A 14161-nucleotide genomic window follows, 5' to 3' on the forward strand; every position below is an offset into this window, starting at 1 on the left:
GCCAACTTAATGATAATGTAGAGAAGGAATATACATATATAGGCATTGCTTATGTATAATATTTCCTTTTGATTTAAAAGCCAGTATATCTTTTACCTAAAATCCTTTGCAGCTGAGAAATCTGATGATAGAATGAGCCATGAAGTTTTAGTAGAAATAGAAACAGTACGCCCACTCTTCATCTAAGTTCCTGTTTCTTTTCACACTAGGGATTTGATATTCATCATCTTTATTCTTTGGTTCCAATCAATAGGAGAATTTGGAACTTTCATGCACATGTAGATGTACTATGGAATACATTCTAAATATTCAAAGTGTGTTGTAGTTCTGTTTTATTGAAATATCTATAAATAAATACCTGCATAGATAATTAATTCTCTCTTCTCATCTCTATTGTAACCTTGGTACAAGGACTAGAGGAAGAGGAGAGACTAAGAAATTATATATGTAATTCCTGGTGGCCATCACCCTAGGGTACACTGTCCCCTCAACAGCCAAGAGAATAAGTCTGGATTTCATAAATTTTTGGAATGTGGATTTCAGTTATTCACAAAATAAATATATGCATTTTCAGAAATCATTCCACTTATGATATTGTATTTATTAAACCATCAAAGTAGACATCTTATTATTTGAACTGGGAATATTAGATACTGAAAATAAAAGCTATAGGATCATGCAGAATTTAAGCTTCTTCAGAATAATCTGGTCATGTTAAGGTTAAAGATTACTAAATTTAAATGGATTGGCACTAGCTGACCTCTTAAGTTCTGCTGGCTCTCCAATTCAGTGAAGTTGCTGAAGACTGAAGGAACAAGAGAGGTTTAAAATATTGAGATATATTACTTTTCAGTGCTTAGAAAGCAGTCAACAAAATAGCTCCTTTTAGTAGTTTTCAAAAACAAATCAGGTATTTAGATCTACTGTCATGAAATGTAGCATTTGATTTTGTAGCATTTGATTTGATTTCAGTCTTTCATGAAATTGTAATGGCCCCACTTGTGGAGAATTTGATTAAATGAAGGTTCATTTCCTGCTTTCAAGAAGATCAGCCAAGAAATTAATGACTCTAGAAAATGGTTCTGCTTGACTGGTTGGCTGCTAAATAAAAATTTTATTTAGTAAAAAATCTTCTGCACTAATTCTCTTAATTTTCCTTCATGGTTTGCCCATTTCTCTTGCAAATATTGTTTGCCTATAGGGTAGTTGTACCTACAGTGAATACGGTTTGTCTTAACACTTAGGTTATATGTAAGATAAAAATAATTTTACTAGTTATAACTAAGGATTCACAAGTAGATAAGAAAAACTGCTAGAATAATTTTTGTAGAAATAAAAAAATAAGTAAATACTTTTTAAAACTTGAAGTAAAGGAAGAGGGGTTACTCAAACTCCCTATAAATGTGCCAAAGATGAAAAATCTAAAATTTGTATATTCAAATAGCTAACCAAGACCCAAAATAAATGAAACACTTACACTACATGTTTTATCTCATGATTTCTGAAACTTTTAGCCCTAAGACTTTTAGGAAGGTAATTTATGCTTCTTATATGAGCTTTAATGTTTTAATTTCAGTGTTCATGCATGCATGAATGAATATTTATTGAATATTTATTGTGCACCAGTTATATACCAGACCTAGTTCTAGGTATTTGGGATACATTCATGAACAAAACAGGCAGAGTCTTGCCTTCATGAAGCTTACAAGTGAATGGGGAAAGACAATAAGGGATAAACGTAACAAGTAAATTAATTATGTGGCACATTAGAAGATGATAGCAAAATGGAGTAAGGGGGATTGGGAGTAGGAATTACAGATTGCAGTATTGAATAGATGGTCAGGTGAAGCCTGCTTGAGAAGGCAATAACTGAGGGAAAACTTCATGGAAAGAATAGAATTGTCTGAAATAAAAAAGTGTCCACACCAAAATTTAACTATTAAAAATGTGTTAACTTTTTTAATGGACATGGATTACATAACATGATACGGTGTTTTCTCATGTAACGTTTAAGATTCACCATGATGTTTGATGATTTCTAACTTGATAGAATAAAATAAGGGTAGTGATTGTGTTAAGATATGTACTTTACTATTATCATCTGTACTTCTAAGATAGGAGTTAATTTCAACAAGATGTTTCAAAACAATCATAATAAGCCCAAATTGTCAAACAGCAAAGTTCTTTAAAAACACATGAGCCTATATTGCACTCATATATTCTATATCCTCTGCCAAGATTAAACCAGATAGATAGTAATTAAAATTATGATGTTTTCCTCACCTCCAGGAATGCTTGTTTATACATATATATTATTTAAATATGAACTGATGGAATCTGAAATAATTCTGACAGTAAAAATCTATATTTTTAATCTTATCTCTTTTATGCACAGCCTACTTACATAACAAGTAGTCTGTCTAAACTCCCTCTCCTGGAAAAATAGAAAATTCTTAATTCTGTGTTTAATTTATCTCTTCCCTTTCTGCTATCTTGTAAGTGTAAATGGAAAATTCTTAGTTCTATGTTTATCTCTTCCTCTTCTGATACCTTCTAAGTGTTAGGCTGAATTACAAACTAATTAGCTGAGAAGTCCAGGGATTGAATTTCTGCTCTACCACTTACCAGCTGTGTTCCCCTGGGCACTTTACTAAACCTAATTAGGCCTATTTCCTCAACTGTAAAATGGAGGCACATGACTCTCAGAATTGTTGAATAAAATAATGTACTCAAAAAGACTGGCACTTTATAGGTTCTTAATCATTTTATCAGAATCATGTCATATGCTTTTCAAATTCGCAAATATTAAAATAAATAACTGAATGTAAATTACTGAAAAATGGACCAAGCCCATATCTAATAACAGGCATTATAGTATAATGATGGTTTTTGTTTTTTGATTTATATGTTGGCGATTCTGAGAAAGGAAAGAGCTTTATGACATTATGTGCTTGTGGGAATTTTGGAAGCCATTATGAAAAAGGCACAATTTTAAATGAACCAAAAAGGAAATGTAAGATTTGGGTTGGAAGAGAAGAAATCAATGATTCCTGAAATAAACTTATGATTACGATAGGCCTCAATGGGTAAGGGATTTTTGTGAAAAGGATGATACGGGAAGCATCTTAGCTGTCCATTCTTTTGTCATAATAGCGTAGTTCTGTAAGGGCTGCTTCACACAAATACTTTCACTTGTTGCCATATTCCTAAAATACACATTTTACTTCCATTTCTCATTTCATGTGCTTTTACTTTACAGTTGCCATTTATTTACTAAAAGCCAATGTAAAACATACTCTCCCTACTAAGGAGAATGTGCCCTTACAATTTGTTTATTTAATATACACATAATCATATAGTCTTTATTTACACAGCCATGGTTACATGGTATGTGTGTAAAATATATGCTTATACAAGAACCCTTTTGCATAATATTCACTATAGATCCTAAAACTTATGAATGAAGAACTTCTAAAACAATGGCACCATGATATTTATTACAATTTTTATTATGAAGGTACATTACGTTAATAGAGTGCCCTCTACCCCATGTCACTGCCACTCAGGTCAAGAAGACATTGTACATCTTCCAAGTCAATACAGTCTCTCATACTACTTTCTACAGAGGTAAACAGTATTCCGATTTCTTTCTCTGAATATTAGTTTTATCTGCTCTGGAAGTTCATATATTATTCCATATATTTAGTTTAGTATTTACTTTCACTAGATATTGCCAAACAGTTTTCCAAAGTGGTTGTATTAATTTAAGCTCTCACCAGCAATGTATGAGAGTCTTAGTTGTTCAACTATTATAGTTTTCCTTTCAACCTCTTGAGAGCTTTTAATTCCCAACATAGTTCTTAAAGTGTAATGAGATTATGACTTTATGAATTGAAGTAGCAATTATTTTTCATAATTATAGTTCATGTGACATTGTTTTTAAAAAGAAGTTTGGTTTATTTTACTTTGGTAAAAGTATGTGAGAAGACTAGAACTTTGAGTATAGTTATTTCATGAGCTTAGGTGGTAATGTCATATGAAATCTAAATATGGCTTTTAAGCAAGCCTTTTTATTAAATTGCAGTCAGACTTTGAATGCTGACAATAAGAATAACCTGTCTTTCTTTCTCTCTCTCCATTTATACCATCCCATTGGCTTTACCTTGATAAGTGAAATAAAAGCACTGATGGAATAAAGAAAAACGAGAATTTATTACTTTTAGAATTGTGCAAAATTTGTCAGTGAAATATGAATATCTCGGAGGTTCAAGATGGTGCATAATCCAAAAATAATTTGAAATGTATTATGTACATACATTTGGATAAGAATATAAGTGATTTTTTAAAAAAATCATCATACTAAGATTCTAAATGAAATAGTCAAGCTAAACTCTGATCATCATAACTCAGAAGTATTAAAGCCTGATTCAAGAGCAATTGGAAAGTGATTTCTATTTATCTTGTCTTACTCTTCACCCTACTTGGTTGGAATAAATTCATCCTTCTCATTGCAGTACAACTCTAATTAATATCACAGTAACTATGTCAAAGATGACCACATGCAACGCGTATCTCAATATGCTCTTTGCTTTTTATAAATATACTTTATTTTGTAATTTGTTTTTCATCCAAGTTCAGTGGAGATACTAAATATTTTGTTTAAATATTTCTTACTGGGTTTTATGTATAAGGCATAGTTAAAATACATATAAAGTAAGGCAGATAGTTATAGGACTTTGGGCTTGTATAATATCAATATTATTTTCAAATTTTAAGTAAGTTAATAGCCCAGAGCTCAGTGGCATAGAATACCTAGTAAACTTAAATGAAATATCAAATAGACAACAAGCTAACAAATCTAGTCCATTTTTTAATCATAACAAAACTTGTGGCAGGAGTCAAGTGATTCAAGGATTCTACTTTTTCAGGAGAAATTTTGTTCCTCAGTAATAAATTTGTCCATTGTTTGCTGTCAGAATTATTTGCATGAGTTTCTCAACATACGGATGTTTTTATAACTAGTAACTCAGCTTCATTGATGGTGTATAGTTAATACTTTTTATAGTTTTCTATGAAAAACAAAAGACAGCCATGAGAGTGATTTACATATATTTATCCTTTAGATGCTTAGTGATTGTCTTTCAACTCCTGACCAGTTGTTCTTTATCACATAAATCAGGGATCCACTAGAGCACATATCTTTCATTTATAATAGCATGTTAATCCATTTGTCCATGTAAAAGAAATTTTTAAAAATGGAGATCTGCAGATCTGCAATTGAATTTGTTAAAGAATTCAAGAAACACTTCTAGAAGATTTTCAGATTCCCACATGAATCAGAGTCTCATGGCCTCAAAAAAATGAATAGCTTTTGGAGCCATGCTTCTAACAATTTGTAATAATCTGGAAGGTGCCATGGATTGAATTATAAATTTGTCATATTTTAATTAGTGGCCATGGAATTCAAAGACTTGCTGCCTAGAGACTGGGACCTTCTTATTACTTTTTTATCTTTCTTTTTTTTTCCTTTTCTTTATTTTTCTTTTTCTGTTTTTTTTTTTTTTTTTTTTTTTTTTTTTTGAGGAGTCTTACTCTATTGCCCAGGCTGGAGTGCAGTGGCACGATCTCGGCTCACCACAACCTCCGCCTCCTGGGTTCAAGCAATTCTCCTGCCTTAGCCTCCTGAGTATCTGGGATTACAGGTGTGAGCCACCACACCCAGCTAATTTTTGTATTTTTAGTAGAGACAGGGTTTCCCCATGTTGGCCAGGCTGGTCTCGAACTCCTGACCTCAGGTGATCCGCCCACCTCAGCCTCCCAAAGTGCTAGGATTACAGGCATGGGCTGCTGTGCCCAGCCCTTTATTACTTTATTTTTTACTGAGTTATTGAGATATAATTCATGTGGCATGAAATTCACTCTTGTATACAATTCAGCAATTCAGTGGTTTTTAATATATTCATAGAGTTATGCACCCATAACCATTACTTAATTTCAGAACATTTTCATTACCCCAGAAAGAAGGCCCTACGCATTAGTTGTCACTCTCCATTACCCTCTGCCCCAAGCCTCTGGCAGCCATTAATATACTTTCCATTTTTATGGATTTGACTATCCTAGGTATTTCATATAAATGGAATTATAAAATATATGGCCTTTTGTAACCACCTTCTTTCACTGAGTATAATGGTTTTTAGGTTCATTTGTGTTGTGACATGTCAGCACTTCACTTTTTTATTGCCAAACAATATTCTATGAATATACCACATTTTTTAAAGTTTTATTATTAATATTTTTGACTGACAAATCATAATTGTATACATTTATGGGGTACCATGTGATGTTTATTTGGTTTTTGTACAGTACAATGTTATTACCTATGATTCTCATGGTACATTCGATCTCTAGACTTGCTCATTCTACATGATGCTATTTGGTATCCTCTAACCTACATCTCCTCATTCCCTGCCACTGCTAAACTGTCCCCCAGCCCTGTCACTGGTAACCACAGTTTTGTTCACTGTCTATATCATTGAATTTTTATTATTATTGTTATTTATATCTCACAAATAAGTGAGATCATGCAATGTTTTTCTTTCTGTGTCTAATGTACTACACTTAGCATAATGTCCTCCGGGCTAATCTACATTGTGGCAAATGGCAAGATCCTGTTCTTTTTTAGAGCTGCATAGTATAGATACACACACACACACACACACACACACACACAGAGATTATGGTTTCTTTATCCATTCATCCATCTACAGACACTTAGGTTGTTTACATATCTTAGCTATTGTGAATAATGCTGCAATAAACATGGGAGTCATTTTGTACAACTCACGCTACCCAATCCCGCATCCATGTATAGCTTCTCTAGGTATTAGGTTGAACCATTTGAAATTGGCATTTTGTAGGTAAAAAGTAATATAATTTTATCATTTTGTATATCTAAGACTAATGTGCTGATTATGACACTTTTTGTCTTTTTTGACCAAAATATATTTTTGTGTGGACCAACTTTGTTGGAAGAGAAAATGTCATCTATAGTAAATAAGGCAAAACAGTGTTCAGTGATTTTGGATATCATGATAATTTGTAAAATACTTACACATCTGCCTATTTGATTTAGAATAACAAACTCAAGAATACTAGGGGAAAGCATAAGTATTATTTCTATTATAAGTTTTTGAAAGTACAAATTTTAGTAAGTGTAGTCATATCTCTACAAAGGTCATTCCAAAATATTTTGGCCATGAGGCAGCATTAATTTGTCAAATTTTATTTTAAAAATCTAAAAATTATAATTTAGCACATTTTAATACCAAGAGAAGGCATGATTTATCAAACAAACTCTTTCTGAGCATTTAAAAGCTGATAGCCCCATGCTAGGTACTTTGCAGAATTCAAAGAGAGTAGGAGACAAGTCTCTGTTTAAAATAAATTTACATCCTATAATAGAAATTATAAAACATATTGATTACAAAATATATGGCAAGGAAGGCCGGGCGCGCTGGCTCATGCATGTAATCCCAGCACTTTGGGAGGCCAAGGCGGGCGGATCACGAGGTCAGAAGATCGAGACCATCCTGGCTAACACAGTGAAACCCCGTCTCTACTAAAAATTCAGAAAACTAGCCGGGCGTGATGGCGGGTGCCTGTAGTCCCAGCTACTCGGGAGGCTGAGGCAGGAGAATGGCGTGAACCCGGGAGGTGGAGCTTGCGGTGAGCCGAGATCGCGCCACTGCACTCCAGCCTGGGCAACAGTGAGACTCCATCTCAAAAAAATAAAAAAAATAAAAAATAAAAAAATACATATATATGTGGCAAGGAGTCGCTTACAAATAAAAGGCAATATTTTTAAGAAAGACTGAATATATAGAATAGGGAAGACAATATGGAATACAAAAACTTCTCTTGTGTTTAGACATTCCAATTCATCCACTAGTGTGATTTTTCATATTCAGTCATTTAAAAAATATGTTTGAGTGCCAGTACGCTCCAGGCACTGTTTTAGGTGCTTTGGATACCAGTGTCCCAAACATGTAAAAATGACTGCCCTCGTGGAACTAGCGGGGTGAAGTTAGAAGTAAATAAGAAAAGTTTATGCTATGATAAGTGCTATGGAAAAAAGTAAAATGCAGCAGGGGATGAAAAGCCATGGAAAGGGCATGGTTGCAACTTTCATTATGGTAGTTAGGAAAGCCCTGGTTGGAAGATGATGTATGAGCAAAGGCTTTAAGGAGTTAAGGAAGATAAGCCTCCATTATTCATTCCTGGAGAGTTTAGGTAGTCATACACAAATACGCAGACCAATATATTTAGGGAATGAAATCAAAGTTATTTCAGAAGAGGCACAGGGGTGAATTAACTAAATTTGGGAGTATAGCTAATTCAGATTCTTAAAGATCAGGCATCTACAATGAAGCAGATATGACAGAGGGGTGGAGTCATAGTATCTCATCAAAGTGAGAAAAGGAAGTGTGAAGTTAGGTTTCTGCTAATTTATTTATTTATTATTTTGAGAGACGGAGTCTTGCTCTGTCGCCCAGGCTGGAGTGCAGTGGTGCGATCTCGGCTCACTGCAACCTCCGCCTCTTGGGTTCAAGAGATTCTCCTGCCTCAGCTTCCCAAGTAGCTGGGACTACAGGCATGCACCACCACACCCAGCTAATTTTTGTATTTTTTTTTTTTTAGTAGAGATGGGGTTTCACTATGGCCAGGCTGGTTTCAAACTCCTGACCTCAGGTGATCCACCCACCTCAGCCTCCCAAAGTGCTGAGATTACAGGCATGAACCACCATGCCTGGCCTTCTGTTAACTAATTTATTAAATGAAGTGTCTTGAAAAGGAAATCCTGTTTCCCACTTTTTTTCCATTCCCAGAACCTGTAAAGAGTCTGAAAAATAATGTATGTGTGCCATCACAATTGATTAAATGAATGGATGAATGGTGGTAATCCAAGGTCTAAAATACTGTCAGACAGAAGAAGGGTAAGGCAAGCATCAGTTTAGGCTTTTGGGCATAAATATGAAAAATCTAAAAATTCACAGAAGTATCTCAATTGTCGGTTGTCTTGTATTCTTAGAATATGACATACCTAAGGGCAGTAATTATGTTTCACATATGGTACTTACTCCATGTTGGAAACAAGTGGGAAAAAAAGAAAAGAAAAAGAGTGTACCAACTCATTCTCATGTACTGAACTAGGTATCCCTAAATATTAAATGACCTCCAGAGAGTATTAAATGTTTTTGGAAGCTGTGCTATTTTTTTAGACTGACCAGGACCCTGTTATGTGCTTTCATGATAGAATATGATTCATGTTCCAAGACATAAGTCTTAGGCATCATTTTTTATGTTCAGAAGTGAACAGAAGACAATACATTAAAATAAAGCATTCACTTTGAAAAATCACCTCATTATCCAAAATCACTGAAGAAAAATAGACATTTAACAGGGAGATTATATTTAAAGGGGCATTTTTTTTTTTTTGCGGGTCGGGGGAAGAATTCTAACCAGTATGTAGGATTCACTAAAACCTGAAATCTCTTGTGATTATTACCTGTGGTAGTCATACATTTTCAAAATGTGATTTATTCATTTTATAGCTACATACTGGGGAGAGAGGATGATGATGGTGGCAGCAACTGTCTTTTAGACATCAAAAAAAGCAGTATGACCCTATCTATAGATGAGTTAATCCAAAAGCATTGAATCATATAAACTGAATATTGAAAGAACAGTTTGGAAAGAAAATAAAAACAGTAAAATATGAAGGTCAAAATTCTAGCCACATTTACTGAGTAGTTTAGAAAGATTTTAAGAAATTTTGCGCCCTCCAGTGGTTGTTTTGGAATGAATTATTATCATTATGATTGTAATTTTTAATTTTACCTGGGCTTTCCATTTTCCAGCTTCATTGTTTTTGGTAACCCAGGAAAGTTTAACTTGTCTATACCTAGAAGGTGCCTTGGGAGACCGACTCAATTTGATTACCCAGTTTTATGCTTGCAGAAATAATAAGGCCAGTCATGATAAGAGTGCCTAGTATGTAATGATGAAGTTCAGGCTCAACAAGATAGGTTCACAAAAGGGCAATCATGCTTGATTTATCTGATTGCCAGACTGGAAATGAAAGAAAAGCAGTGACATAATTACCCCAGATTCCTCAGACCTCAAATACAATCCAGCACAGATATTTGCAAAAGTCTTCAGAATGATTGCAATGCATTTTAAAGAGGGACATACATCACTGCTGTAGCAAATACAAGAAGGTTTAAAAAATCAAAGACAAAGGATGTTTCTGGAATCTGTATTGCTTGCAAACAGAACAAAAGGGAGCAGGGAAAGAAAGTCACTTGGTGAGAGAAGAAAAGCAGAGGATTGAATCAGGAAACGCTGCGGGTGCCTGGGTTTTGTGACCTTGGTCATATTCTTTGGGCCTCAGCTTTCTCACCTATGAAACAAAGGATGTGGACTAGGCTAAGTGGTTCCATGAAGCCAGTATTTGGACAGAGGCAAGGGGTAGCAGAATTGATCTCATACAAAAGAACTGTAGTTTGAATATTTATGAAAGCAAAATTAGCTAGTGATTAAAAAATGGGGCAGAAAGGTGGCTCAAGGAGAATGCAAATTTATCTTAATTCAAAATACAGTATAAAACTGATGGAGGCGATTCTTTCAAGAAGGAAAAAAAAAAAAGAAACATATCATCTGTCTCTCAATTTCCTTCCCTGTAGTCTCATTCTCTCTTATCTGCCATCATATTTTTTTTTCTTGACTTTCTGTTTCCAGTAACCATGGTGATGCTTCTTCCCAGCAACCTTCTTCACAGCTGGCCTTTTTGGTTCTCATCGAATTTTGCTCCATTCACTGGTTCAGGTTGCTAACAATGCTGTAAAAATTAATTTATTTATTGACATTTTTCTCCTTCCCTTTTCCTCAGGAAATAAATGCAGGGAATTATTCCACACTTAACCTCCCTACACAAGGGCACTGTAAAACAGGGATATTCAACTGCTAATTTCAGTTGCTAACATGGAGGGGATACAGATTATGCCAAAGATTGAATTCTCTGCCTGGGCCCTCAGGGACTGAAAAGCCCCAGGACCAAGCTGGTTGCCACCTCCTTTTGCTTTTGTATGTAAATGGAATAAATAGATTGCCCCCAGAAATCACATATCAGCCCTGGTTTTCTAATTCTCTTTGTTTTTTTTTTTTTTCTTTTTCTCTTGTAACGAAAACATGGCCAAGTGCATAATTATAACTGTTAAAAGGGTATTGAATTTTCTGTAGGAAAATATACATAAATATATGCATTTCTTTAATGAAGATATTTATTTTGGAATATAAATAAGCAATATGCGATAGTTAAAAATATTGTAATTATCTGCCAATGACAAAACATCAACAAATCTCTGATGTCCTTAATGCAGATAATAAAAATTCCCATAAACTAGTATTTAGTTATGTCCAGTTTGTGTAGCTTAACTTGTTTGTAATCCTATATGCCTGAAAACTGTTTCTCTATTTAAGCGGTGTGTGTGTGTGTGCGTGCGTGCGTGCGTGTGTGTGTGTGTGTGTGTGTGTCTGGCATTAACACAAAGGAGACCAGATGATGACATTCATAGGCTGATAGACTCGACTCCTGGGGACACACTTGGATGGAGGCAATTAAAATGCCTGTCAGGCATTTGGTACCAGAAGCCCCTATGGCAAACCGCTAAATCGTAAGTGAGGGCTGCATCCTATTGTCAGTGAATGATGGCGGAGCTGAGTGGCTTGTCATCATTCTCGAAAATTCTGAGGCTAGTGAGCTCTCTCCCTCTCTCCCACTCGCCTTATTTTCCTGTTCGCCACTGCGGGGACTTCTAATTTGCAGCTTCCCTTTCTCCGGCACACACAGACACGAGCTGGTGGCTTGCAGACTGCGTCTGTCTGGAGCTAGAGAGCCAGAGAGCCAGCCTGTGGGGATAATGCTCCCGGAGAAGGATTCTGCAGCAGTTCTCAAAGGCTAGACTTGAGTGGTATTGCTGCATATGCGCTGGTAATGGTTCGGGGCTTTTAATTTTATTTCGTTTCATTTTCAATTCGTTTTTCATAGGATGTGCTTTATGTAATCTCAGAGTAAAGATCTTTTAAAATTCATTATTGAGCTTCCTAAATATTCAAGTACTGCATTTTTTTTGTGCTACAGACCTCCAGGCATAGATTTATTATTTGAGTATAAAGAATGCATTTGCTTACTGGTGAGTTATAATTTTTGATATTTAGTTAACAAATCCATATATATATATATGTTTCTTTTGTTTTGTTTCGGTAGATTCTTCAGCTTGTCTCTAACCGAGGAAGCATTGATTGGGAGCTACTCATTCAGAAAATTAAAAGGTACCACATGTTTTGTTTGGATGTTTTAATGAGGGAAAATCAGGGGAGAATTGGAATGTTTTTATTTAAATTAGTTTATCTATGATTGGTCTTTTATCCTTAAGCTTAAGTTGATCATTGTCTATTGCATATACCATTTTCTATGCAGATACTTCTATTATCTAGGGTTGTTTTGATTAGAGGATGACTAAAGAATTGTGTCTTTTGCCTATGTTGCAAGTTATTAACAAATATCAAGATGTTTGGCTTATTTGGAGATTTTATCATTGTAATGTTTTTTTTAAAGTCCAAAATTCTCCATCTAAATGAAAATTCATTAATTTGAATTTAACAGAAATATGCTAAGTAATGATTTTATCTGAACAAATCCTGCTAAGTGATTTATTAAAATGGTTAAATGAAATGCCTTGCCCTTCCCAGGTAGAATGGGTGCTAGAGACGAAAGCCCAGGAATGACTCAGTATTGTTGGCTTTACAAATAAAATATTGTAACTTCTTTATTGACATTTCAGTCTTTAAAATGGACATATTTAAAGGCCGAAGTTGTTAGTTCTTAAAAGAAGTTATTTTACATTTGCTTTATTTGGAATTGACAGCATAAGAAAGTAATCCTTCATCTTGCCATGAATGCACTTGAATCCACTTGATCCTGGGCCTCATGCCTTACATGAAAAACATTAATTTTGAAATTCAGCATCAGTATATATATTGATTTGAGGTGGCAATTATGGATATTACCTTTTCTTTAAGACCGTCTTTAACTTTAATACCTATTAATATCAATAAAACCTATATTTGTAATTTGCCTTTAAAAAATGGAAGACATTTTCTGCCCTGCTGAGAAGAAAATCAGTAATACCTTTTAAGCCTTTCCTTGGGATCTATGTATAATATTTCTTCTCAAGACTGTCAGTCCAAAGCATTTTACACAATAAATTTAATTTTTGAAAAATATACCTGAAAATAATGTCCAACTACTGACACTGAAATATTATGTGAGTGTACGTACACCTGTGAGTGTGAATATTTGTAGCAGGTGAAGGAGAGTAATACATTGTCCTTTGTTAATATCTGCAATGTATAATCATGAGAACCTTAATTTATTCATTCCACAAGCACTTCTTAAGAGCCTTGCTGCTGTGGGTAATTATTGTGAGAGAGAGAGGGAAGGGGTAGATGACACTGTCCTCAGCCTTCTAGAGTGTAGGCAGCATCACATAAAGATTTTTGAACAGGAGAATGAATTCGTTAAAATAAATCAGTGTGGTCTGAGAAAGGAAATTGCATTATTTCAGATATTGAACAAAAGCTAATACTAGTCTTAAGACACATAAAATTATATTGCACTTCTTCTTCAGAAATTACTCAGTGGAATCGTGTATGAAATCCCCCAAACAGGACTATTTCGCCTAGATATTGTAAAACTCTTGAGACCATTCTCTCTTTTTAGATTTCACTTAAAGTAAGTGAAAATATTTATGTTTGGTGGAAAAAAATCTATTTGGTATTTTCCCATCTGATTAAATCCAGAGAGCATATATTTCACATGAAGATCTATTTCCTAATCTTCAGACTCATTCAGCAACTCATTATATTAATTTTGAACTTTAGGATATGTGTATGAATTGGAAAAGGGTGAAATTATTTAACTGCTAAAAAATGACTCCAATGCGTTGTCAATAGGAACTAATAAGTTCTGTTATGATTTGTCTGGATATTGGAGAAGGGGCATACAATCTCACCAACAGGCCTCTGGCATCTAAATTTTGGA

The 14161-nt window shown here is 34.5% G+C and overlaps 1 protein-coding gene across 48 annotated transcripts in view; it reads left to right on the top strand.

Annotated features, from left to right (window-relative positions):
* The window catches only part of MAP2 (microtubule associated protein 2), a 310061-nt gene that overhangs the window by 144252 nt on the left and 151648 nt on the right, over window positions 1–14161 (top strand). For 28 of the 48 annotated variants that reach the window (XM_024355043.3, XM_054679276.2, XM_054679277.2 and 25 more), the window contains exon 3: window positions 12326–12390. The gene's annotated coding sequence lies outside the window, so the exon portion shown is untranslated. Of the gene's footprint in view, window positions 1–11538; window positions 11733–11758; window positions 12050–12325; window positions 12391–14161 lie in introns of those variants that run through there. The other 20 variants (XM_024355042.3, XM_009444145.5, XM_054679283.2 and 17 more) reach the window with 4 other exon arrangements.

This window comes from Pan troglodytes, chromosome 13 (assembly GCF_028858775.2).
Source record: "Pan troglodytes isolate AG18354 chromosome 13, NHGRI_mPanTro3-v2.0_pri, whole genome shotgun sequence".
NCBI lineage: Eukaryota > Metazoa > Chordata > Mammalia > Primates > Hominidae > Pan > Pan troglodytes.